Raw genomic sequence first — 26,880 nt, 5'->3', positions numbered from 1 at the left:
GCTGAAACATCTCACTGGCACAAGCCAAGGATGGATACTTTTTGAAGTGGGGTTTTGTGTTGCCTGGGCTGGCCTCAAACCTTGTGTGTGTGTGTGTGTGTGTGTGTGTGTGTGTGTGTGTGTGTGTGTGTGTGTGTCTGTGTGTGTGTGTCTGTGTGTGTGTGTGTATCTGTGTGTGTGTACACGCACAGGTGCCTACAGGTCAGAGGGAGCATCAATCTCTTGGAGCTGGACCTGCAGGTGATGGAGTGCTGACTAACATGGGTGCTGTGATTAGAAATCCATTCTTCTGCCAGAACAGTACATGCTCTTAACCTCCAAACCAGCTTTCCAGACACAAGTTAAATGTTTTGGGAGAAACCCCCATATGTCTATGTAGCTGTGTAACAATTGTTATTTCTACACTGAGAATCTAAATACTTCACAGAGAAAAGCAATCCTCTTCCCAGAGCAATTTCCTGATGCAACATTTTCAGCGGTCACAAGAGGGCGCCTCAACAAAAGATAACAACACCACACAGATCATCTGCTACTGAATATGCACACAAACATGCTCACATGTATGTGTCTGTGCACACCAATACCTCTACTCATATGTGCATGCTCACACGCAGAGACACATGCATGCACATACAGTTCATACACATGCTCACACAATCTTGCTTGCACACACATGGGCACTTGCATACACTTGCATACATGTGCACACAATGCATGTGTGTACACATGTACCCACATATATGCTCACAAAGGCACACACACTTGTATTCTCACAATACACACATGCACATGAACATTCGCACACATGCATACAGAAGTAAATTGTCTAGTCTTACTTTAATTATGCTCAGGTTACTGAGGTTAAAATTGAGTTGCTGAGTGAGAGGATGACAGCCCTTATGCTGGCCCCTTGGCCGTTTCCCTGAGCAGTGGGAGGTTTGCATCCAATAGTCACTGCTCAGCATTAGAACCCTACAAGTAGCGCATCAAAGGAGCGCCAACGTTGGGGTCATTCTCCACACTCATGACAAATAGCGATTTGTGTTTTCCTGGTTAATAGAGAAAAGTAAAATCCATCGTTAATATTTTCATCCCTTTCTATCTGAAATAATCCTGTCACCTGCTGAGCTCTGCTCCATCCTGAACACACTGACAGGAGACTCACCAGTGTCCACAGAGCTGCTGGAGTCAACCACTGACTTCAGGGACGGGGGTGGCATTTACCTTCCTGTGCCACAAACCCCATTTCAGCGTGGTTGAGGAAGTGCTTAGGGGCTGCCGTGATGGCTCGGAATCATGCTCTCCTAAACTTTTCTCCATTCTGATTCTCCAGGGTGCAGTCAGCAGCTTGCGGAACGAGGCTGAGGAGGTGGCCGATGTCTCCATCTTCCTGGTCTTTCACCTTTCTGAGTTGTCCAGTGTGAGCCAAGACCTGCGGGGCTGTGAAGCTTCTTGGGGCTGTAACACTTGAAACATCTCTTGGCTAGCATCTTACTACCCAAGCTCAAAAGTTTCTGTTTCATTCAAGCTATCACTTCCCTATCATGACTTATTTTTCCTTTTTAAAGTTGAATTAATAAATTTCTCCTGGGTTGAACATTCTTCACTCTGCCCATTTCATTCTTGGAGAACAGTGGGAGACAGGGGGATTGACACTCTCACCCAACTGTTTCACTTACAGGAGCCCAAATGACTCAAAGGCAGCTGCCCCCAGGAAGGGCCCCACCCCAGCATGAGTGATGACTCACAAAAGCCACACAATTGGAGTCCCCTGAGAGATCTGCAGCAGCTGGACAGTGGAAGCTCCTCTTCAAAGCAGCCATCACTGCTATGTGGGGAGGGCGGGGCTTGTGACTTGTATGTTTCAGGAGCTTCCTGAGTTTTCTGAGTCTTCAATTCTGAGTTTTGTTTATTTATGGAAACTTAAGGAGCTTCTCTCCTAGGTGGAATGTTTTAATTAAGAGGAAATTGCTATGTAAAATGTCTCCTTCGTTTGGTTTGTTCCTAGGTATTTTATTAGTAGTTTTTGAGGTTTTGTGAATGTAATGGGTGTCTGGATTTCTTTCTCGGTGAGTTTGTTACTGGCTTATAGAAAAGCCACTTTTTTTTTTTTTGCTTGTTGATTTTGTATTCTGCTACTTTGCTGGGCGTTTTTCAGATCTACAAGTTTTTGATGGAGTCCTCAGGGCATTTTAAGTACAGGATCTCTTCTTCAACAAACGGGGCTAATTTGATGTTTCCCTTTCCTCTTTGTGACCTGTGTTGGTGGTGTAGTAGTGAGGGTAGTTGCCTTTCTTTCCTGTTTGTGTATCTCTTTAACTTTAAAAAAATGTTTGTGTATGGTATGAGTATTTACCTGCATTCATGTATGTGTACCATGTGTGCGCCTGGTGTCTGTGGAGGTCAGAAGACAGACAGTTGTGAGCTACCACACGTGTGCTGGGAATACAACTTGGGTCCTCTGTCGAGCAACCAGTGCTTTTAAACACTGAGCCATCTCTCCAGCCTTTCTATTTGGATCTTTTTTATTATTGAATTACTAAGAATTCAAGCAGTTTCTCGAGGAAGTATGGAGAGAGCTGACACCCTGGCCTGTGTCTGATCTTAAAAGAAATCCTTTCAGGTCTCCCCCACTGAGCATCTGGCTCTGGGTTTCCTGTGTGCAGCCTTTGTTTATGCTGAGGTGAGACTCTTCCAGCCTTAAGTCTCTTTGCGGCTCTTTATCAGGAAATGTTGCTGGATTCTGTCGGAGGCTTTTTCTGTATTTATAGAGATAATTGTGGTATTTTGATGCTATGTACAATGATTTATCACATAAATTGATTGTGTATGTTGAGTCATCCTTGCACTGTTTGCGTTAACTATTTATTAGCATCATTTGTCCTTATGAAATGACCCACAAGAGATAGTTACTGACAACCACACAGATCAAGCCAATTAAAAGTTTTGAGTCCCTTATTAATGGTCAGACCAAGAACTGGTTTGAACTTCTGGCAAGTCTCTTGGTGCCCGGGGTATAGCATTTTAAAAGACAAAATCATAATTACATCAGTGCTCTAGGGGACCTTACATTAGTGATGGGTTGAGAGTTGCCTAGTAACATCTGCTCTCTTTATAAGACTCAGCTGTATCTTCCAGATACTACATGACATGTTTGAACCATGGTCAAGATCATGGACAGTCCCAGGATTGTCCCCAAGGTGAATGTGTCTGTTAGGGAGAAAGGCTGAAAAGTGACCAGGCCAGGGAGGAGGGTTGTGAGCCATGGGTTTTAATCAAACACTTTACAGCACCAAAATTATTTGATTCACGCTCTTATTTACTTAAATTATCTTTAACGTTTTGTAAAGTCTCTTTGATAAATCCTGATTTGTTAGCAAAGAAGCAACAAGCCTCTCCCAGGGTTACACAAAGTCCTTCCTGGGACGTGAAACTAACTCTAAATCTCTGGTTTTGGAGGACTACCTTTGTTAGAGACTCTTCCCCAGCATGAACATACCAAAGGAGAACTGAAGGCGTCTAACGTCGACATCTATCTGATGACTCCTCTGTCGCAGACCCATTTCTCCTTGGATCATGGTTGTAGTACTCAGATGGCGGTCCCTGCCACCCCCTTTCCTACCACCACTGGAATGAGGAGAGGGCAGCCACGGGGGATCCCTGAATAACACGCTGGGAAGTACAAGCCCACCACAAACGAGGTCCTACAGCAGGTGACTGGTGGTTCAGACAGACCAGGTTCCTATGGGAACGGAACACACTTCTGAGTGAAGAGTAACTGTAGGACCAGTATTACAAGAGGTGGAAGCAGGAGGTACACAACCAAACACGACGCTTATCCGTGAGACTCTTACTCTGAGTGGATCTGGTCCAGGTGAGACGGTTCTTTTCTGGTCCTGGTCGGGAACAGGCTTGGCAGGGGAGTGATGAATCTGGGCAGAGGTCCCATCAACCTTGACAGCAGTTGGCTGTCCAGGTTGGCCATTTGCCCCTGTGAGGAGGGTTTCCGCAGTAAGGAGCCTTTAAAGTCAGGTCCCGGCCAAGGGTGAGCCTGTCAGCTTCCTTTACTAGAATAGCTGTGGCAGCTACAGCCAGGTGCTTGGACAGATTGCAGCAGGCCTCTGCCAGGGTCCCAGGGTGAGGTGCCCCCCACTGCACCCTGAGTCCTCACCCACAGGTTTAGGCTGCCCCATCATTTGGATAAGATAATGGACCTGCCTTTCCTTAGTCCATAGGTCAAATGGTTAATAAGGCCTTAAATGTATCCTGGAAGTTCCACTGAGCCTGCTGACCTCAGAGTTCTGGACAAGTCAAACACGTGACCCAGACTATTAAGTCCACCTTCTCTAAATTAACTTTGGAAACCTGTGAAAATTGACCTGACATTTTACCCTTGGCCCTTCTTAGAATGAGATTCACCCTCCTTTGAGATCATGTTCGGAAGGCTATCCGTTTGTTGCCCATTTAAGAGACCCCATCACTGAGGAAAGTACTCATCAGCCTCTTTTACAGCATCCCCAATCTCTCCAACAGGTCCAGCCTGCAGCCCATCCTAGGGTTCGAGTTGCCCATCCAGTTCCCTCCTGGGTACCCTCTCATTCATTCCAATCTGGGACCAAGTAAACATCAAGAAGTTTCAGGAAGAAGGACAGACACCTGCCTCGAAAGGACCTCACACTGGGGGAGAGACATTCAGAGGCAGCCTGGGTGGGCATCTCTGGGAGATGCAGAGTCTGGTACCCGGAAGAAAGTAACTCAGTCCACCTGGTGGCACACGGATGGGTAGTCTGGTGCAGATGATGCACCAAGAGACGTCTGAGGGCTTCATGGAGGATAATTCTCGAGTCTGTCAATATTCACCATCCAGCTGCATCCGGTTTTACATCCCAGGAGGAGCCTTTTCTTCTTCCTGGGAGTAGATGAGTTGAGGAGGGAGGTGAGCATCAGGAAAAGCGATGGGCAAGACAGGCATCTCTGCTGCCTGATGGATGCCGGGTCTGCCCTTCAGTCTCTTTGGGCTTCAGGTGTGTTGGTTGTTCGAATCTCCTCTAGGAACCAGACTGCTTCAAGGAGAGCAATTGTCTTTGTTTCTTAACAACTTTTTTTTTTTTCAGTCAATAGGCCTCTGCCTCAGGCAGGAGAGTGTCCTGGAGGCCTGGGTGGCTGGCTTGAGGTAAGTCCAGCAGGTTCTCACAGTCACGGAGGGGGACCTCGGGGTCATCATCAGGTGTCCATGTCACAGGGTTGAGATTCTATAGCAGTAAAATTGAGCAACAGACTGATATTGAGTGACGCCATTTGCCCCTGTGAGGAGGGTTTCCGCAGTATAAGGAGCCTTTAAAGTCAGGTCCCAGCCAAGGGTGAGCCTGTCAGCTTCCTTTACTAGAATAGCTGTGGCAGCTACAGCCAGGTGCTTGGACAGATTGCAGCAGGCCTCTGCAAGGGTCCCAGGGGCTGAGTCCAAATGCCTTTTGCAATGTCCAAGTCCCACGGATGAAGAAGTGGACCGGCTTGGGGACGTTTTGGTAACGCCAAAGCTGGGGCTCTGGTTAGGTAAGAGTCCGCTTCAGTTCCCAGGAAGCTCTGCTCCCCTGCTTCAGTCCACTTCAAAGGCTGGTCTCCGGCAGAGGCAGAATAAAGGGGCCGGGCTATCTCCCCACCCCCAGGTACCTGCTCGCTCCCCCCCCCTTTTGGTTTGAGACAGGGTTTCTCTGTGTAGCTCTGGCTGTCCTTGAATTTGCTCTAGATCCAGCTGGCCTCAAAGGCAGGTATCTGTCCCTTCTGCCTCCCAAGTGCTGGGATTAAAGGCATGCTCTGCCACCAACACCCTGCTTCTTGATTTGGGGAGCAGGGATCTGGAGGGCTTCTTTCCCAGCACCTCTGAGAGTTCTCCTACCTGGAGTGAGCTTTTGTTTGGCAGAGCTGAGCCTTTTTTATGGAGACATGATATCCCAATGCCTGGAGCAGCTGGAGCAAAATGTTTGGGTCTTCTTAACTGGTGTCAATGTCAGCTGCTGCCATAGATCATCTACACACTGGAGCAGAGCTGATCAGGGCACGACACCCTGAATCCGGTTAAGTCTTTTTATAACGCCTCCCCAGAGAGTCTAGGGGAATTTTTGAACACTTGGGGTGGTCATATCCACGTTAGCTGGCTTGGCTCAGTCTCACTGGACATGGGATCAGTTCATTTGAAGGTAAATATGAACTGGCTAACAGCACCAGGAGAATGGAGGCAACAGCGTCCTTAAGATCCAGGGTTGTGTAGACCTTGTGGTCTGGTAGGAGGAGACTGAGCAAAGTGTACAGATTTAGAATATGGGAAGGTGTTTTTCAAGCTGATTGGCATGGGGTGGGGATGTTAGCTTCTCACAGCCTTTTAACACGAGGAGCAATCTTTAGTCCAGCCTTTTGGTTTGTGGGATATTGCAAGACCGTTCGTTATCAGTGTGGCTTACCACAGAGGCTTCCCACAGCTGGAGGGCAAGCTGCCAGGCCTGGGTGATTTGCCTTAGTCTGTACTTTAGGAGACCGTTGTTGTAAATCCTGGAGTAGGGTCTCTGGATCTGGATTTGTTTCTGTTGTGAACTCTGGGAGAGCTAGAGATATTCTTGGGACAGAGGGGCCACCAAGCTGAGTTGGTAGGCAGATGTAACTGAGATGTTAGTGTCTTGAGGGGTGAAGGTGATGGTGGTACCTAATTTTCTAAGATCTCTGCCCAGATGGGGATGGCAGTCTGGGGGGAGGGAGCTAGCTGTTTGTGGTCCAGGCTGGCTGTTCTTTTAGGTTGAGGTGATGGTCCTTAATGGTGCCTGTGGCTCCCTGAACTGGCATCTTTTTATTGGTGACTGGCCCCATTTTTTTTTTATTGTCTGTTTGTTTTTGAGGATCTCTCCCTTGGACGTGAACAGTGGGGAGTTCAGACAGAGTGGCGGGCGGGCAGTCAGCACGACCTTTGCCTGCCTGCCTGCCATGGCAGCTTGCCTCTGCCCTTCAGTGTGCAGGTCATTTTACACACTCTTCGGGCCACCTCCATGAGCTGCAAAACCCTCTAGCTTTTGGAGTTTGGGGAGGGAGATATGTCTAGAGTTGATAAAGTGACAAAAAACAAATTTAATTGAGTAGTATTTTCTGGAGTCCGTGGATTAAAGAGGGTGTAAATTCCAAAAGTTTTTTTTTATTTTGTTTTGTTTTGGTAATAGCTCAAGAAACACTTCCCCCTCCCCGAAAAACCTCAGTAGACTTAGACAAATTAGTGGGTTTTCAAACTGCACCCTGAATTCCAGTTATAAAGCACAAGTGGAAAGTGTCCAGGCCTGGGAACCTGCGTATGTACTGTGCTGGGGTCTTGGTCAGGGCCTTTGGATGGAGAGCTGTCCCAAAGTGAGCAGCTTTTCTGTGTTCTCTCCATCCTCTACCTCACTAAGTTCCCTTTCCTTTGAAGCAGAGTCAGAGGGGTGGGGTGGTGGGAGCAGGGGGCGGGGGACCGAGGGATACCAGGAGGGCAGTTATGGCTCGGGGCTTCTCAGAATAAAAGGGGCTGTCTGGGTTATCCAGTTATGCAGATCTGAAGTAGAAAAAGAAACACATCAGGAAAGGACAACACCCTTTCTCTAAATCTTTGCCGATTGCCCTAGGAGGAGCGGTGTCTCCAGAGACTGGACTCCTGAGGCACCTGGGAGCGCAGACCTCAGGTCCCCAGGCCCAGGTCCCCAGGCCCCCTCCCCAGGGCCCCTCCTCCCTGCTCGCCCAGGCTCCCGCCGTGATTACCGCTGCCTGCCTAGGTTCCGGACCTTGGCACGTGAAGCAGGCCCAGGCTGGAAATCGGAGGAACAAACCCCGACTGTGGAATGGGGTGGGGTGGGGGCAGACAATAAGACAAACAGCTGACAACAACATGCAGAGGGTGCCACCTCCTGGCAAAATCCGAAAACAAAAACAAAAAACAGAATTTCAATTAGCTCCTTTTTACAGGGACTAGACAAAACAGAAACACCAGCAACAAAATCAAGAAATCAAATAAACAGCTCCCTGGGCCAAATTTGCCGTCACACATTCTCAACTCCCTGGGCCAAACGCGCCCATCACACCTCCGATCATTTACGCCGTCGGCCGGCCATTCATTCAAGCAAAACAGAAACCATAACCTTCAGGAGAGGAAGGGCCGGGATGCAGGTCTGAACCTCGTGTGGAGGACTGGGGAAGGGTTTCTGGTCAGCATTTTCTCTTTCCAAACCAGGAAGAGGGCTTTCAACATCTCTTTTATCCAGACACTCCGGGGCCGATTCTTATCCAGAACTGAATTCGGTGTACCGTAGGCTTACCTTCCCGGAGCCTCAGAACGACGTGTTTGGGTTTTGGGCTGCCTCGTCAGACCTCTCTGGACTCTGAGAGGAGCAGGGTCCTGGAGCACTTGTCAGGGTGAAACTCCCCTGCAACTCTCCCTGACTTGGAAGGCCAGACCCAGGCTGAGCGTGGGAAATCTCGCCGGGGGCCTCCCCATGAAATGATCCACGAGAGACGGTTACTGACAGCCACGCTGATCATGGCAGTGTAAAGTTCTGAATCCTTAATAGCCAGACCAGGAGCAGGCTCGCACCTCTGGGAAGTTTCTCGGTGCCCAAGCTCTGGGGTATAGCGTTTTAAAAAACAAAACTATAATTACATCCGTGCTCTGTGTGTGTGTGTGTGTGTGTGTGTGTGTGTGTGGTGTGTGTGTATCTGTGTGTGTGTGTGTGTGTGTGTGTGTGTGACATTAGTGAGGGGTTTAGAGTTGTCTAGTAACATCTGCTCTCTTTACAAGGCTCATCAATAAATTTCAGACACTACATAACATGTTTGGAGCATGGTCAAGGTCATGGGCCATCCTAGAAGGGTCCCCAAGGTGAACGTGGTGGCTGATGGGAGTGGAAGACTGAGAAGTGACCAGGCAGGCACAAAATACTATTTTAAAACACTTTAGACATTTTTTATGTGTATGAGTGTTTTGCTTGCATGTATGTATATGTACCACATGCATGAAGTGCCCACAGGGGTCTTCCATCCCCTAGACTCTACCAAATCTCTCTACAACCTAGAGGGATGTAGGCCTTGGATCCCCTAGAGCTGAAGATGGTTGTGAATCACGTGGGTGCTGGGAACCAAATCTGGGCTCTCCAGGAGAGAAGCTAACATTCTTAACCACCGAGAGGCATCTTTCCAGCCCCAGGTGCAAACAAACAACCAAACAACCCCCACCCCCAATGGTTCTCATTTTAATTTTACTTCCTGTGTGAAATTTTACATTTTTAAACTTTTTGAGACAAGGTTTCTCTGTGTAGTCCTGACTGTCCTGGAACTCACTCTGTAGACTAGGCTGGCCTCAAACTCACAGAGATCCACCTGCCTCTGCCTCCTGAGTGCTGGTGTTAAAGGTGTGTGCCACCACCACCTGTCTGAAATTTTACATTTTTATGAAGCAAAGTATCTTGGTCTTTTCCTTGGAATCTGTGTTCATGGCCTTCATATGTGGAAAGTCCCCGGTTAATAGAAAAGGCAAATATTCACATACATTTTAATTAAATTTGAAATCTGTATTGGTTTAATTTTGGAAATGACATGAAGTAAGGATTTTATCGATTGAGTGATTGAAATTGTCTTACTCTTATCCCAAGTTGGCCGTAAACTTACAAGAATTCTCCTGCCTCAGCCTTCTAAGCGCTAGATGTATGTCCAGTTGAGGCTCTAAATTCACTTATTTTTCAGATAATAGAATTTCTCTCCCTTTCTCCCCCCCCCACCACTTTCTCTCTCTCTCTCTCTCTCTCTCTCTCTCTCTCTCTCTCTCTCTCTCTCTCTCTCTCTCTCTCTCATTCAGAGGCAGGTCTCTCTGTGTAGCACCGTTTGTCTGGAACTTGCTATGTAGACCAGGCTGGTCTTGAACCTACAGAGACCCTTCTACTTCTGCCTCTTGGGCGCTAGGACTACAGATGTGCACCACCAAACCAGCCTCAGGGCCACTCTTGCAAGAACTAAATTTGTAAGAGGAGATAAAGAGTGAGCATTTGGTGGTGGTGCACGCCTTTAATTCCAGCGCTCAAGACGCAGAGGCAGGTGGATTTCTGTGAGTTCAAGGCCAGGAGTTCACTCCTGGTCTATGGAGTGAATGCCAGGACAGCCGGGACTACACAGAGAAACCCATTCTCAAAAAACAAAACAAGACAAACAAACAAAAAATGAGCATTTAGGTTGAGCTCCACAGCTGGATCAGGCTTTACCTCCCTGAGAGAAAGAGCCTCAAGGTCAGGCCACACTGTCAGGGTGCAGGACCCAGCATCACCCAGACAGAACTGGAGAGAACGCAGCCTCTATGCTTTAAACTTATTTATTTATTTATTTATTTTAGCTGAGGAGGAAGGGGTCTCATTAGGGGCAGAAAGGGGAAGTAAGCTGTTTTTCCTAGAGAAGCTGTTTGTGAACCTGCAGGGTCTCCTGTCTCCTTTTGAGACCTTCTAGCACATCTGGGTCTATGCCTGGGCCTGGGCCTGGTTTTTTTTTTCTTTTGTAGTCTCCAAATGGCTGGCATCCTGAAATTTTGAGCTCAATTTAAGATCTTTGCCTTTTTGTAAGTGGGGAAAATGGGGATTTTTAAAATTCTTTCCTGTACCTTTGTTGAACAGCCCTCTACCCTTATTTCTTATGGGTCTGCATCCTCACATACCATCTGCTTGGCATTTTTTTTTCTATAGCTGTCTCTAAGCATTCAATTTCCTACCCTGGTGCTCAGCCTGGCGGTATCTGAGTGAGGACAGAGTGGTTCAGTGAACTCTTGCCTTCAAATCCCACACAAATCTGCCTGTCTGTGCACATCTGGCATGTGTCTGTGTGTACATACCTGTGCTTACACATTGGTTTGCGTGTGTCCGTATTTCTAATACCCGCCTGTGTGCTTGCAGGCCTGTGGGTCAATACCCCAGATCTCCTTGTAGATGTGGCAGCACCGTCCACTCTGGGGATGGCATGGTGAACAAGGGCACCAGTCTCCTGTCACAAGGGCAATACTGAGTCATTCTCAGACCCGTGTGGCAGAGACCACATTCGTCTCCTATTACATGTTCAGTTTAGTCTGCTACTGCAGGAGAAAGCCCTTTTCCAGGGCCTGTGCTGAGTGCCTAGCATGAGGCCAGTGACATTGTTGGTGTCTGTCCCCTGCAGCCTGTGCCTCTGCCCCACCTCCTGGGTCTGCTGTTGTGGTCTTGCCTGGGACAGTCTCCCAGGGGGCTTCCTGTCTGTTGGCTGTCTCTTAGGGAGGAGTGACTTCCAGGTTTGACTTGGGAGCCCCAGGAACAGCAGGACTGCATTAGTGCTGGGGCTCCTTCCTCTACAGGCCACAGCAACTCCTTCTGAAGGTTTCCTCTGACCCTGACCATGGGGATTCCTCCACGGGGTTCCTCCTTCTGCCATTCTGACAGTCTTCCTGGCAGTCCGCCCCTCCCCTCCTCTCACCCTTCTGAAGCACCCACCATAGGACTGGAAAATAGAATCTCTGTGGTGGCCCCTGGGACCCCCCAGATCCTGAATGTTAACCACCAAGCAGAGTCCTGGCAGGGAGAAAGCCTGTGGGGGAGGGAGAGGAGGCTGCAGCTTCTCACACTACCTGCTCTCACCTGGAGACCAGATTATTCCTCTTTGCAGTATGCCGCTACTCCCAACTGCCTTAGCTGGTGCTCACACCCCTGCATTGTGTCCACACCCTCCCTCTTCCCTCAGCTCCCTGTTCACTCTAAATCCAAGGACAAAGGCCCTCTGCTTTCGGAGCCTCCAAGGAGCGTTGAGGAATCGTGTTATTTCATGAATACTGAGCAGGCCCAGGGCAAGCCCCAGTGGTTCTCAGCTGAGGCCATGTGAGATCTGGCCCTTCAAGCTTCCACTCAACAGTCTCAGTGGAAGGTCGAATTTCTGTCAGGCTGCCAATTAGGAGGTGAGTGTTACACCATGCTGGGCTGGGGGTGGGGAGGGGTTGAGGTGTTTTGTGCTCCTCTGCAGCAGGCAAGCTGTCTTCTGTGGAGGCTGTCCAGGGATATCCATGAGTCTGAGCAGCCAAGAGGGTGAGTCTGGACGACAGGGCATGTGGTGATGTCTACCGACAGGTATAGCTTTATATCCTTGCTGCTTCTGACCATGCAGAACACAGAATCCAGATGCAGCAGAGTCGCTGGGAAATGCAGGGAGAGCATGGTCAAACCCACAGGAGCCCAGAGAGGACTCCGAACCAGCCATTGCCAGTCATTATTCTCAGGGGCATGGACTTGAGGGAGGGGTACAAAGAGGTAGGGGCACATCATCCTCCAGAGTCTACCAGGATCAGCTTCTGTATTGTTTGCCCTCCAGAGTCTACCAGGATCGGCTTCTGTATTGTTTGCTCTTCCTGTTGTTGTGACAAAATATTTGATAAAGAAAAGGTTGCTTTCGGTGTGTCGTCTGAGGGTGCAGTCAATCACGACCCGAAAGGCATGGCGGTAGGAGTGTGAGACAGCTGGCTGGTCACATGGCATCCATCCACAGCCAGAGGGATGTGAAGAGAGAGATGAACGCTGGTGCTCAGCTCGCTTTCTCCTTTTTATTCAGTCTGGTGCCCCAGCCCACAAGATGGTGCTGCCCACATTCAGACTGGGTCTTCCTACACCAAACCAAAGCCACCCCCCCCCTCACAGATATGCCCAAAGGTTTTCTTCTAGATGGTTCTAGATCCGGTGTGGCTGACAATCAAAATTAAGCACCACAGATCCCAGTGGGTTCACACATGCTGCGGCCACAGCATACTCTGTTTCTCTTCCAGGCGGGAAAGCCTGTCTGTGCCCAGCCCAGCTCTTCTGTAATCTGCCTTGGCCCCATCTGCAGAGTTTACCCTGTGCACAATGCTGTGGCAGTAACTGGACTAGGCGGTAGTATGTGACGTAACGATTTCTCTCCTGAATCCTGAACCCAGTAGGAGCAGGTCTTTGGGAGAGGAAATGTTCACATCATTGGCATATCTCCCACACTACAGTGGAGCGCACCAGTCCAGGCACCAGCCTTGACTGCAAGGGGCACCCCAAGTCCACAGCCCTCCCCTCCTCTCTCTGATTTCCTGTTTTGTTTGCCTTCTGTGGAACCCCAGCCTCCATAACATGTAACTCACTGCATTCTCCCTGTGCTTCCTGACCCCTGAGACTGTGAAGGGCCCAGCATCCAGATGCAAGGGGGCTGTTGCTGCCTAGGAATGTCTGCAGTGCCTCTTACAGAACACAGGGGGTGTGGTGGCTTGGCTCAAATATAAAATATCCATAGGCTCATATATTTGAATACTTGGTGTCCAGATGGGAGCACTGTGAAGGCATGGAGGAGTTGGGAGCAGGAAGCTGAGAGCTTACATCTTAAAACACAAACACGAAGTAGAAAGGACAAGCTCTAAGTAGGTAAGGCTTGTTCATCTCAAAGCCTGCCCCCAGTGATGCACTTCCTTTAGCAAGGCTGCACCCATAGGGGAAGGAAGTAGGTAAATCAGTCACTCAGGCGATGCCCACTGGGGGACACAGCCAGCTCAGGAGGACACCCCACCATCCCATAAGGCTAGAGGACCTTGGAATTGATCAGAGTTGTCTTCATGGTCCTAGCCTCTGAGCAGAGCTGAGGAAGCCGTAGGGAGCACTCAGAGGGTACCCGAAGCCTGTATCTCAAGTGTGGGCATGTTACCATGGTACAAACAGGTCACCCATGCCCCAGGAACAGGCTGAAAGGGGGAAGAAGAGGGATGTGAGGCTGCACCAGTGTCTCTTAGAAGTTTCTAGAACTTGGGGCAACACTTCTGCTGCTGTCTTTCCCCCCTTTAATGAATGTGGGTGTGCGTGTGTGCACATGCACACACATTTGTGGATGTGTATGTTCATAGCTATGAAGGTGCACATGTGTGTGTTGTGGAGGCTGAAAGATAACCTTAGGTATCATCCTGAGGAATTCTGCCATCTCCTTTGAGACAGTGTCTCTTGTTGGCCTGGAGCTCACCAATTAGGCTTGGCCAGGAAGTTATAGGGATCCTCCTGTCTCTGCCTCCCCAGTACTGGGATTATAAACGTTCAGTCATGCCTGGCATGGGTCCTGAGTCACACTGTTCTGACTTAGGTCCTTGAGTTTGCAAGACAGGGGCTTTGCTCATTGAATCGTCTCTCCTTGCCTTTCCAGCCTTCTGATTGCCGTCTTCCGGCAGAAGAGCAATGTCTGTTCCAGGCAGCCCTGCACCAGCAAAGCATGCTGAGCAGCCATTGGGACCTGATCCCATCATCACAACTTTCCCATTCTTCACCCTCTTCCTAGACTGTTGGCAAGCCAGGGTTCAGCTTTCATCCTGAACTGAAGTCCCCGGGGTGGGGCAAGGGCATGGAGGATATGAGAGCTTTTGGAGACAGAGCTGTGGCCTGGTGGGAGGAGTCTTGGAGGTTGCCTCCCAGCTCTCAGAAGCTGTCTGGGATGGTCGGTGGTTACACAGGTCCTGGGCACAGCACAATTCTATTGCACCATGAGACTACTGACTGAAAGGTATTGCAGGTGCTAGACCAGGCTGGCAGTATCATCGGTGCCAGGCAGAGGATGTGTCTGCACCGCAGCCCATCACGCCTCCCACTCTGGACCTGCCTTCACACATTCCACACCATACAAACATCACCAGGGGTTACCAATGGCGTTGTTCACTCCCTCACATCAGGAGTCTTTGAAGCTGTGCACCGTGACAATGAGTGAATTCCTTTCACTTTTTCCATTGTTTGGAGCACCTTGCTTTACTCAGGGAATAATTGGAGAAGAAGCAGTTAGGTTTTGAATTGGCAGGTTTCCTAAGGGACAGCTATGCATAAAGGAAGCTATAAGCACGGGTCACTGTGGCAGGGATTCAGAGTCCAGTTATTTGTTCATAGGTAGGTCTATGTCTTGCTGGGCGTGTTTCCATGACTGAAAAGTTTCTGCACCCCAATAAGCCTCTCCGCCAACGCAGCAATCCGAACCAGACCAAATCAGACCAAATTAGAAAAAGCCCCAGCTTAATGGGTAAAATGTTCCCGGGTGATTCTCCGGCCCCCCAGAGAGGAGACAGGGACGAGAGACCTGAAAACCACGTGTCTGTTTCGTTGGCGGCAGTTTAATTACCCTGTGGGAGTGGTCTTGGGCATCTCTGGGGGAATAGCCATGTTTGACAGGATTTTCTGAGGGGCAGGGTCTGGGCAGAGAGGTGGGGCTTCCACCAGAACATTCCAGACTCTTTGGGTCTATGGATGCCAGGGTGCCAGGGTACCAGGGGCTGAGGTGGAGCTTCCACCAGAATAATGACCACTTGATTTTGATCATATTAAAAAGGAAAATGTACAGTATGATCACCTGATCCAGGTGGGCAGGAAAGCTCTGTGGCTGGGACCAGTAGCTTGTGGGCATCAGGGCTCAGCAGGGAGTGGTGGAGTTTGGGTGGGGGTAACACCTAGACAGCTCATACCAGGCCAGCATCCACCACCTAGGTAGGTGACGGGAGGCAACGTGGGACTCTGTGGCCTTGTGGAGAAGGGCTCCTCAGCATCTGTCCCCAGCATAGTGTGACTTGGGTGGGATGAGCTTGCAGGTACCCACAGGAGGTGAGATGACCCCTGTATCCAGGTAGTCTGTGAGGTTTGAAGCCACCAGACTCAGGAGAAAGCCTTTCGACAGTGTTTGATCAGGTGTGAAAAAACTCAGGGCAACAGTTCCCAGTGACCCAGGGCTGTCATGTGACCTTCAACACCTCAGGCTAGGAGTGCCCATTCATCCTTCCAATGTGCATGTACTCAAGCACAGTGGACACACAGAGATGCATGGGCACACACTGCATGTAGCTACACACTCACATATACACACACCTCATACACACACACACACACACACACACACACACACAAACTAGACACAGTCACCTGGACACACATTGTATGCAGATACACACAACTCAGACACACATACTACAAAGATGCACACAGACACAGAGACTTACACACCACATAGACACACAGGTACACAGCACAGGCATCTGTAAGGGGTTGGTTATAATTTGTAATAGGGTTGGGGATAAAACAATAAAGTTTAGATTTAAGAATCTCTGTTTAGACTCAGAAATCTTTTTAAAAAGGGGGGGGAGTAGAGGATAGGATAATAAAGTAGATTATTGTATCTCCTTGTAAACTAATTTAGCAACTATCAGCTCTAGATAATTTGCATTAGTATGGATTCTTGTATATTGATACAAATGTAAAATTATTTTTCTATTCCTGTTTAAGATAATTTGTATATTATATTTGTCATTTTGTACATATGTTCCTACTTTTGTTTAAAATATTTTTGTACTTTGATACAAGTGTAAAATTATATTTGTCATACTGTATGTTTGTCTACTTCTGTTTAAGATATTTTGTATATTTATACAAATTAAGGATATTGCTGTCATATTGCACTATACATTCCTACCTCTGATTAAGATATTTTTGTATATTGTTACAAATTTAAGGTCATTGTCCTTAAACTGTACATGTGTCTACAGATTTTTTTTTTAATGTTAAACCTTAGTCTTTAAGCTATTTAGGTTGGTAAAAATTACAGGTTAATAGTCACCCATGCTTGTCATGCTTATAGTCATGTTAGTTAGCTTTCCTAGATATACAGAGATATATGTCAATAGATAGATAATCTTCAAACACTTCATAGACCTAGAGAATATGTCATTTAAAATGTTTTAATAACTTAGAATTCTGTTAACATGAGACACAATTGTTCCTGGCAGCACCGATCTGCTCTCAAGAGGATGTTGGGCATCGAAGACATTCCTTATGACATTTGTCTTCTTGGCAAAAATGGCCTATTGGGCAAAGAACTACCCTTGCCTCAACTGCTGACAGTAATCCAGACAAGCAGGACATAAGGAAAAGCAACTGCCAAACCTTGCCGAGACAAGGTAAGACAGTCTTTCAAAATATCCTGCTTCTGAAAATGGTCTGTCAGGTACTCTAGGCTGGTAGTCAATAATGGATGCCCCAGTGTTGCAGAAACATTAGGGGTGACTGTCCAGGCAGCCATCTGTTTCTGTCATACCTTGCATGTTTTGGAAGTTGCTTGCTTGCACTTCCCACTCACTCAGGTAATATTATTTTCCTTCTCAGGTCTTTGAGAGGGTTGAAGACTAGATAGTTAGAGTTACAATCCTCTTGTATTTTATTTTAACTAAGAGCATTTCAGGTACATGATTTAGATTCTTCAGGATAGGACAGTTATTGGAGTAATCTCTATAATTTGCCAATTACCTTTGGCCTGGACAATTAGTATATGTTTCTTGCTCGATGTTGTTCTTGATGGTTGTAGTTCCATTTTTGTTTATGTTATTACCTTTTCTTTATTCTAGACAATACTTGATAATTGTTTTTATGGTATATAACTTTATATTAGGTTTAGAACCTTCTTATTTAGACAAAAAGGAAAGTGTTATGGGAATTTGCTCTGCCAATGACCTTGGGTATCTGGTCTGATAGAGGCGTGTTTTTTTTTTTTCTGGGTATTTGACTGATTAAAACTGAGGAGGGGGCATGCACTTGCTCTCTCTTGGGGTGGTCGGAGACCAGATGGCTGGTTCCATTCACCCCTGGGCAGAACAGAGGACAACAGCTGTTTACTTTGTTCTGTATCCATGAGTGTCTTTCTCTCCATTTTACATCTTAATAAAACCTTGATACCCTTTAACAGACTGTCATGGATTTGCTTAACAGCTTTCCTTTTCTTGAAGTCTTGTCTTAACAAAGTCACACCCTCAGAAGTCTCCTCTGAGCCTCTAGAGTCTGGAGAGCTCATGCTACCTGGGGCTTTCCTGCTGTGGTGGTTCAGTTCTAGTCACATGTTCTGGATGTGTGAGGCTGTAGAGCTGCAGTCTTCATCAACACAGCCCCTTGCTTTGGCTGCATAGACACTGCTTTTCTGACTCTAGTTCAAGGCTGCCATGGGGCAATAGTCTTGTTTGCTTCTTAGGATACCGATCTTCTTTTCAGCCTAAAGCTGGGTCTGATTTGAGCTCCAGTCTTGTGGCATTATGAACTTATTTCTGTCACACAGAAGGTCTGGAGAGGGAAGTAATAGTTTCCCAAGCTCACAGGCATGATGCTGTTTTCTTGTTCTTGAATCATTTTTTGCATCTCATTGCTTCCAATATTAAAAAAAAATTATTTATTTGTTAATTATGTGTCTGTATGTATATCTGTGTGTACATATGCTCATGTGAGTGCAGGTGTCTGTGGAGACCAGAAGAGGGAGCCAGATCCCCTGGAGCTGGAGTTATAGGTGATTGTGATCCACCTGACATAGGTGTTGTTAATCAAGCTTGGATCCTCTGCAAGAGCAGTAGGTACTCTTAACCACTGAGCCTTCTCTCTAGACCCTTTTCTTTTTTAAAGTTTTAAAAGTACTTTTATTTTAGATGTGCTCTTATAAACTGTCTTTTTTTTTTTTAATTATTAAAGTTTCAGATTAAGGCTTCAATTTACTTCCACATTCAAAGTTTTTCTTTTGCTTTTTGGAGGGGCTATGTAGTCCAGATTGGTTTCAAATTCCTGGACTCCAGGCATCTTTCTGATCAGCTGGGATTATAAGTTCTGTTACATTAATTGTGGTATTGGGCGAGTGCATTTTTTCTGTATGATTGTGGTTTCTCATGTTTTCTTTCTTTGCTCTTTTTATTCATTCTATTATAGTAAGCTGTGGGATCAGCCCTCTGCTGAGTGTGCTAAGGCCTTGAGACAGGCATGTGCACCCATATCTTTGTCAATTCTGTCTGAGATAATCCCATTTTGCTTACAAGCTTATTCTAGTCTGTCATGGTGGTTCATGTCTCTCATCCCTGCACTAGGGAAACTGAGACAGGAAGAGTACCTCAAGTTCAAGTCTATCCAGAGCTACCTAGAAAGATATTTCCTCAAAAACAAAACAAAAACAAACAAAAATAGGCCAAAGAACTAGACAGACACCTCACCACAGTTTTACAGATGGCAGCTGGGTGTGGTGCTGCACACTCAAGTTCCTAGCCCTTGCTTATAGCCAGAGAGAAACGCAGGAGAATCAGGAGTTCAGGGCCAGACTGGGCTACACGGGAGAACCCTGTTTCACAAAAACAAATGAAAAGCCCATTTCTAGTGATGACCAGTCCTCTCAGATTACAGTCCTTGCCGAAGGACTTTCTTTCTATTTCACTTTGAATTACCTCTGTTTTAAGCTTTGGCATTCCTTTATTTTAAAAAAGTACAAACCTAAAGTTTCAAAAACATGCAATCTGCAGCCTGTCACTGTCACCTGTGACCTCACAGTGCAGGCCACGCCCATCAGCTCTGATCCCTCACTGTCCCCTCTGACCTCACAGTGTAGGTCCTCAATGTCCCCTGTGACCTCACAGTGCAGGCCATGCCCATCAGCTCTCATCACTCATTGTCACCTGTGACCTCTCAGCTCACCCTTAAGCTCCCATACCATAGCTGTTTCATTCTGCCTTTCTCTAATGTGTTGTTGAGTGTGCATCTCTGTGTGATGTGAGTGAGCGTGAATTACCATTGTGGGTGTTCACTTTTTTGGACTTGGTCTCATTGTTTAAACCTGGATAGCCTGGAACTTAGTATGTAGACTAGGCTGGCCTAGAAGTCACAGAGATCGACTGCCTTTGCCGTCTGAACATCGGGATTAAAGGTGTGCAACATCACACATGATACATTGGCTGTACTCTTCAGTGGTTAATCTAAGAGTGAGATGCAGACAAGGTGATAGTCCTGACCACTTTGATTGATCTCTCCTGGGGACAGCTTCCTCTGTAAACTGGCCAAAGCAGAGTTTTAACATAGTTACATACAACACACACCAAGATCTGCAGGCGACTTGATCGTTTCCTTCGTGGCTCTTTGCAAAATCAAAGACAGGTTCCCTGTATATAACCTTTATGGATCTTCATTATTCTTCTTCTAGGTTGGGTCCCAAGCCTTTATGTTTCTGCCTCTTGTGACACTGACATTGAGAACAGGCCGAGTCAGCTCTTCTGCTGTGTCCTGTCAGCTTGTGTCTCTGACCTGGCTGTGTTCTGCCTTGTTTTTACCATGTGACCTTGTTCTCTGGGCCACATCACCAGGACCAGGGGCTCTCAGCTGCCTCTTTCTTTCCGTCTTTCCCCTGTCGGTTTCTTTCTTGTTCTTTCTGTGTCTCTGTCTCTGTCTCTGTCTCTCTCTGTCTCTCTGTCTCTGTCTCTCTCTGTCTCTGTCTCTCTCTCTCTCTCTGCTTTGTTATGCCTGTCTGCCTCCCTTTCTTTGTCTGCTTTTATCTTTTATTCTCTCTCTCTCTCTCTCTCTCTCTCTCTCTCTCCCCCTTCCTTCCTTTTCTTTCTTTCTTTCTTTCTTTCTTTCTTTCTTTCTTTCTTTCTTTCTTTCTTTCTTTCTTTCTTTCTTTCTCTCTTTCTTTCTTTTTTCTCTCTCTTTCCTTCCTTTCTTTCTTTTTCTCTTTTTCTCTCAGTCTCTCTCTCTCCCCCTCCTCTCTTTCTTGACTTCTGGGAATGTCTCTCCCTGTCTCTGTCTCAGCAGAAGACCTGTAGAGAAGTCTGCTTACTTCACACACATTAGGCACTTGTCAGCAGACAGGCTTCTGAAACCTGTCTTTTACCACAGGACTTGAAGTGTAGATTTTAACTCAGGGTTCAGATCTTGCTCCTGTTGTTCCTATTGTGAATGGATGGAAGCTGAGACACCTGGGTCTTGGTATGAGCTGGGCTAGACCCACGGACAAACAAGCTGTCTGACCCTGAAGTCAGCCTGGAGGCTCTGGGACACCTCCAGTAAGAGAAATGACCTCCGGCGGAGGAGCTGAGTCCTTGTAAAGTGTCCACAGTGTGTCTAAGGAGCCCAAAGCAACCGTGGTCACCCAGAGCAGCAAGCAGACAGGTACGGATATGGGGCAGGAGTGGGATTCAGCTCAGAACGTCCTGCTGGAGGGACGCCCCTGCATTTTGCCCTTGGCCCCTGTCTACCGTGCTGATGCCTCTGTCCTGGCTCCCAGAAGATCCATGCACCAGCCTAGGACCAACAGAGAGGAAGCAAATGGTGCAGTCCCCGGAACACTCCAGAGCCCAGGGCTGCTTGCCCTCCAGCCCTGAGCTCTCCACGGTCACAGGGAGCCATGCGATGTCGGGCCCCTCCCCGTCTGTGGCTTCGTGGATATGGTCCCCATGCATGGTGGGCGTTCCTCCTGCTGTGGGACTCTTGGTCGTGGCCTCTCACCAATGATGAGGACATTAATGGGGCCACTTACCTCCTTTCCCACGTTAGAGTGTGAAACAGGAAAAGCTGTAGGTTCACCAGTGGCGGAAGTTGGATGAAGTACGGATGGCTCCGCCAATGGGTGCCAGGGCACATGAACAGAGGGACCAGAGATCCCTCTAGTCCAGGCCATGGCCTGGTCCCCAGCAGCCCTCTCCCAGATGAGTAAATCAGGGGTAGGGGATGACAGATTAACACAGAAGACATGGTGGAGGTAGCTGTAGCCCCTGTCCACTAATCCTCATCAACAACGGAGTCAAAAGTCATTAGAGGAAGTAGGGGTCCCACTAGAAGAAGGATGGTCCCAAGAGAGGCTTCTGGATCTGAGTGGCACCTTTCTGGACCCCTCCTAGTGGTTACCACACTCTGAGGGCTCCCATTTTAGCACCACCTTCTACTGGGGCTGTCATCTGTCTTCAGTAGGAGGTGCTTGTCCAGGTGCTGGGGCCTCGCTGACTGTGTCACACCTGGGTGTCCTCAGCTTGCTTTCACACTGTGCTTGCCTATCTGGGCTCACACTCCCCTCAGCCTGTGAAGTCACACTGTGTCTTTCTCTCTCTGTGGAGTGAGAGGGGAAGGCAGGTGCTTTTTTTTTTTTTTTTTTTTTCCTTTCTTCTGGAAAGAGTTTCCAACAGGCCAGTGGGGATCTTCATTGCCACACCATCACTTCTAGCACCCATTGCAACTAAGATGGCCATAAATTCTGTTCTGCTGTCCCTGGCCCTTTCTGGAGAGTGTCTTGCCTGAACCTTGCTTGGTGCCCTGAACTAGGAAGGTAAAGGAGGCAGAACATGGTGGGAGTGGGTGGAACCAGACAACCTGCCAATCAGGAGCTGAGGACTCCTAATGTCCTCACTTGGAACAGTAGGAGGACAGCTGCCGTGGAAGAGCACAGGGTTGTGGAAGTCTTGCAGGGCCTGTCTGATGCAGGTCTAGAGGTGCGCACCTGGGAGCCATACCAGGCCAGAAAGCCTGCAGGACTGGCACATTTATGGGGGAAACTGCAGGATTTTCTGTTTGCATGTCTGGTCCCCTGATACTTGGTGTTTTTAAAAAAACACATATGTATTTTATGTGTGCATGTATATATGTACATGTGTGGACACACACGTGCTGTAGCACACCTGTGGAGGTCAGAGGACAACTATTTGGAGTTGACTTTTCTCTTTCCATCCTGTGGGTCCTAAGGATCAAAAACAAGTTGTCAGGCTTCATGTCAAGTGTCCACACCCAGGGAACCATCTCGCCTGCCTGTGTTTCTTCTTCTTCTTCTTTTTTTTTTTTTTTTTTGCTTTTGAGACAGGGTCTTGCTGTGTAGCCCAGGTTAGCCTTGTGTCACCATGCCCAACTTCATTTGTTTCATAATTAACAAAGCCCTCTGACCATCAACCCTTTAAAATGACTGTTGATGCTACAGAAGGCCTGGGTCTCAGGGCCGCGAGCTGAGCCTTGGTCAGAAGGTACACCTCTGAAGCAGGTGCACATCTCCCATGTGGCTTTGCATCTTGACGGGGTGCAAAGTGGCAGGGAGATGTGCTATCTCCCAGCATTCTTCCGTGGATACAATGACTAGCTTAGAAAATGCAGCATGAAGTGTAATTAGCGAAAGTCACAATACCCTACCAAGCCTTGCAATCAAGCCACATTGCACTGTGCTCTCTCGGAAAAATCAAGAATGAGCTTTGTCCTTTTTCCCCCCTTTGAGGTGATTATTCCATTTCTGAGTCACTCAGAAGCTGAGGGGAAACACAATGCCTTGGAGTGGGCCTGGGGTAAGTGGCAGGGTCTTCTGGGGGGAGGCAGACCCAGTTACACATTTGTTTGGAGGTGTGTGAGCATGTGTGTTTGTGTGAGTGTGTGTATGCGATTTTTTTCCAGATAAGCTTCTGTTCTTCTGCATTAAAATAATAGCCTAATTAATTTTCATATTCGCCTGACTGTGCATCTAAGCCTGTGTCACAGGAGGAAATTACTAATAGGGTTCGTGCCAATTTGCAGGGTGCGTACTGCAGCCTGCAGCAGGAGGGTGGGAGCTTTGTGTGCCCGACAATGGAGGGAGTCAGCCGCGGAGGCTGATTACTTAGGCAGCCTCCAGACAGATCCCCCAGCCCATTGAAATTCCAATCATTTCCACGTAATATTCCCATCTAGATAATTGTCAACTGGCCCTTATCATTATTTATTATGCAAAATTGAATTTTTTTGAAGCGTGAAGAGTGAAGTAATTCCATATGCAAACAGCTCAGGCTCTCCTGTGTATTCTGATTACGTACATGTTGATAAATTCACTTATGATGAGTGACAGCGTGAGGTTTTGGGGTCAGATCGGTCAATCCGTGGAAGATGCTGATGAAAATGACTAACTAAACGCCAGCAGAGTCCCTCGCGCACCTCAGGATGAGCATGCAGAATGCCGGTGTCGAGCCTGCGTCTATTAATAACTAAGTATGATTGCATGTAACGAGCAGAGAGCTTCCTGGTGATTGAAGTGCGATAGTTTTGATCTTCCAGATGTCGCTGCTTAGAAATTCACATTGCTCTCTTACTGATAGATGTGGAATGACCTTCTCAGACCTCGTGCTGTTGAAACCCCTATTGTTCCCAGCCCTCGAGTCAAGCTGGGGCGTGCGTCTCCTCTGGCCTTGGCTGGTGCTTTGTCCTCTGTCTCGTTTTACTCATGAAGTCCTTCACTATGAGGCCATGAGGGTGGATGGTGATGTTGGTGTGATGTACATCCTCACAGGTTATGTTTGCCTCTTCACCCTGGGACTGACAGCCTGGCCTAGGCACAGAGATGAGATCTTCAGGAGAGACAGACTCATGGTTTGCTCTCAGTGTCAGACTCAGTGTTGCCCTTGGTTTGAAGCCTTGGAAGAGGAAGGTGGGACCTAGGGCCACCTAAGGGTTAGGCATTTAGCCTCATGGGAGCTCAAGGATAGAGCTCAGAATTCAGAGAAGGACTTGTCTTGATACCCCAAGGAACCCATTCTCTGGGTATGGGGTTGTGACTAGGTTTTGAGGAAAACGGAGGTGCTTCAGCATCCATGGTGAGCCTGCAGAGTCAGGAAAGCACCATGCGGTTTTGGACAGGGCATTGGTGGTATCATTATTTGTTTGCTCCAACCCTCCTGCCGCAGGCTGCAGTACATGCCCTGCAAATTGGCACGTACCCTATTTATTCCTTCCACAGAGAAACCATCAGAAAGGTTCCTGTCCTGGGCTGGGGTACATGAATATGTGTCAGGTGCCATCCCATGGAAACAAGAGGCTCAAATGTAGGACTCAAAGGGGAGGAAGGCTGCACATGAAAGCAGTGGTTGGCAGCAGTAAGGGTTGGCTGACTCAACCAGTCCAGTGGTGTGGTGTATAGCTCTGTTCATTCTGAACAGTCGTGTGTGTGTGTGTGTGTGTGTGTGTGTGTGTGTGTGTGTGTGTGTGTGCAAGAATTGACAACACTGGCTTTGGACAGACTAGCAACAGGACTTCATTCTTACGAAATCCTTACAAAGCTAAAAGTTCTTGCAAAAGAGCTTTTTATAGATGGATTTGGAACACTCAGTGTTTATGTGACCAGAGCTTTGGTGCAAACAAACAGATCCAAAGTTGACATCAGTTGATCAACACAGGACTGTGTGTCTGCAAGCCAGCATGAGCCTCAAGGGCAGTGATTCTCAACCTGTGGGTCTTGACCCCTTTGAGGGTTCAATGGCCCTTTCACAGCAGTTGCATGTCAGATACCCTGAGTATCAGGTATTTACATTAGGATTCAAAACAGTAGCAAAGTTACAGCTATGAAATAGCAACAAAAATGATTTTTATGGTTGGGAATCACTACAACATGAGGAACTATGTCAAAGGTCACAGCATTAGGAAGGTTGAAAACCATTGTTCAAGGGGATCTGGACCAGCCTGGCACAAAAGATAACTCCCTAAGGCTCTGTTTGAGCACAGTGACCTCACTCTACACCCAAGTCATTATTTGAGTCATCCTTTTAGAAATGCTTCCTTAGCCTAAGAAGGCAAAGTTCATGTGCAGGTGTATGTGTTTGTGTGAGTGCTGTTCTCATAGAGACCAGAAGAGGGTATCAGATTCTCCTGTGATAGTTCTGAATCACCCATTGTGGCTGCTGGGAACTGAACTTGGGTCCTCTGGAAGAGCTACAGGAGATCTTAAGTGGTAAGACATCTCTCTAGCCCCAAATGACTCCCCCCAGGTCAAGTCCCTGTGGCCCACTGGGGGTACCTGTGCCCTGAAAGCTGTGCTTATCCCTAAAATCTTAGGACCTATGAATGTGATATTTAGAAACATGACCTTTGCAGATAGGATGAAGGTAAGATGGGGTCATTAGGGTGAGCTCCGACATAATGACTGGGGTCTTCATTCAAAGGTCATGAGAAGGTATGGACATACAGACAGACACAGAAGTCATTGGGCAGAAACAGTGGACTGTTGGATGTGAGTGTTACTGGAGTAGCAGAGCCTCCCTGCCCTTGACTTCAGATGTCCTCCCTCCAGTAATCTGAGAGGAGATTTCTATCACACAAACTTCAAACCAACTCCTTTGGATATTTTGGATTGTACCTGGAAGTTTTCCCATGTCCCACCCAGTCCTGCAGCCGCTCAAACCCAATTAACCACACAGAGGCTTACATTACTTACAAACTGTATGGTCTATGGCAGGCCTCTTGCTAGTTAGCTCTTACATCTTAAATTAACCCATTTCTATAAATCTATACTTTGCCACATGGCTTGTGACTTACCAATACCGTTACATCTTGCTTCTCCTGGTGGTGGCTCCCAGTGTCTTCTCTGTTCTGTCCTTCTCCTTCCTCCTCTCAAGTTAAAATGTCCCGCCTAACCCTATTCTGCCTTATCATTGGCCAAAGAGCTTTATTTATCAACCAATCAGAGCAACATATTTTCACAGCATACAAAAAGACATTCCCCCAACACTGGATCCTTGTTAGCTCATGTGCCTTCCAGAAAGAACCATCTTATCCATTTCTGCAAAGGTGCCACTCAGGATTGGAGCCTAGAGTGCGCTGAAACTATACCTCTGCCCAGGAAGCATTGCCTCAAGATGATGTCTCCATGCCTGTGAACATACTGCAGTGTCTCTGTTTAGATATTGAGTTCCTCTTGACAAAGTGGTGTGCTATTCAGAGTCCAAGTTCTCCATTTCTATGAACCTTATTCCTAAGTGTTTTATCCTTCTTTGTACTCTTGTGGATGTAACTGCTGTGTCTTTGGAGCATTCCCTGCAAGTGTGTAGAGACACCGTTGATTTGTGTGTATGGATCTCATGCCCTGCTCTCTTGCTGGGCTCCTGCATTAGCTCAGAGCAGATCCCTGGCATCTTTTGTGTATGAGTTCTTACCATCTGCAGATTGACATGACTTTGTTTTCTTTTCCATTTCTTTACCTTTCTTGCTTACTTGCTAGATAGGGCTTCTGTTGAATTGACAGGTGACACAGATACTCTGGTCTTCTTTCAGAAAGATGGGAAATGCTCAGCCTTCATCACTGTTA

General features: G+C 47.5%; 1 long non-coding RNA gene across 1 annotated transcript in view; it reads left to right on the top strand.

Moving 5' to 3' along the window:
- Positions 1-19,331, top strand: part of LOC121822519 (uncharacterized) — a 32,246-nt gene extending 12,915 nt beyond the window's left edge. Inside the window, exons 3-6 of the long non-coding RNA XR_013044564.1 lie at positions 1,334-3,874; positions 5,115-5,173; positions 11,749-11,959; positions 16,808-19,331. This is a non-coding gene — a long non-coding RNA (uncharacterized LOC121822519). The remainder of the gene's footprint in view (positions 1-1,333; positions 3,875-5,114; positions 5,174-11,748; positions 11,960-16,807) is intronic.
- The last annotated feature ends 7,549 nt before the right edge of the window (positions 19,332-26,880 follow it).

Source organism: Peromyscus maniculatus, chromosome 14, assembly GCF_049852395.1.
Source record: "Peromyscus maniculatus bairdii isolate BWxNUB_F1_BW_parent chromosome 14, HU_Pman_BW_mat_3.1, whole genome shotgun sequence".
NCBI classification, from domain to species: Eukaryota; Metazoa; Chordata; class Mammalia; order Rodentia; family Cricetidae; genus Peromyscus; species Peromyscus maniculatus.
The sequence above is the reverse complement of the archived record's forward strand: the minus strand, read 5'-3'. Positions and strand labels throughout refer to the sequence as shown.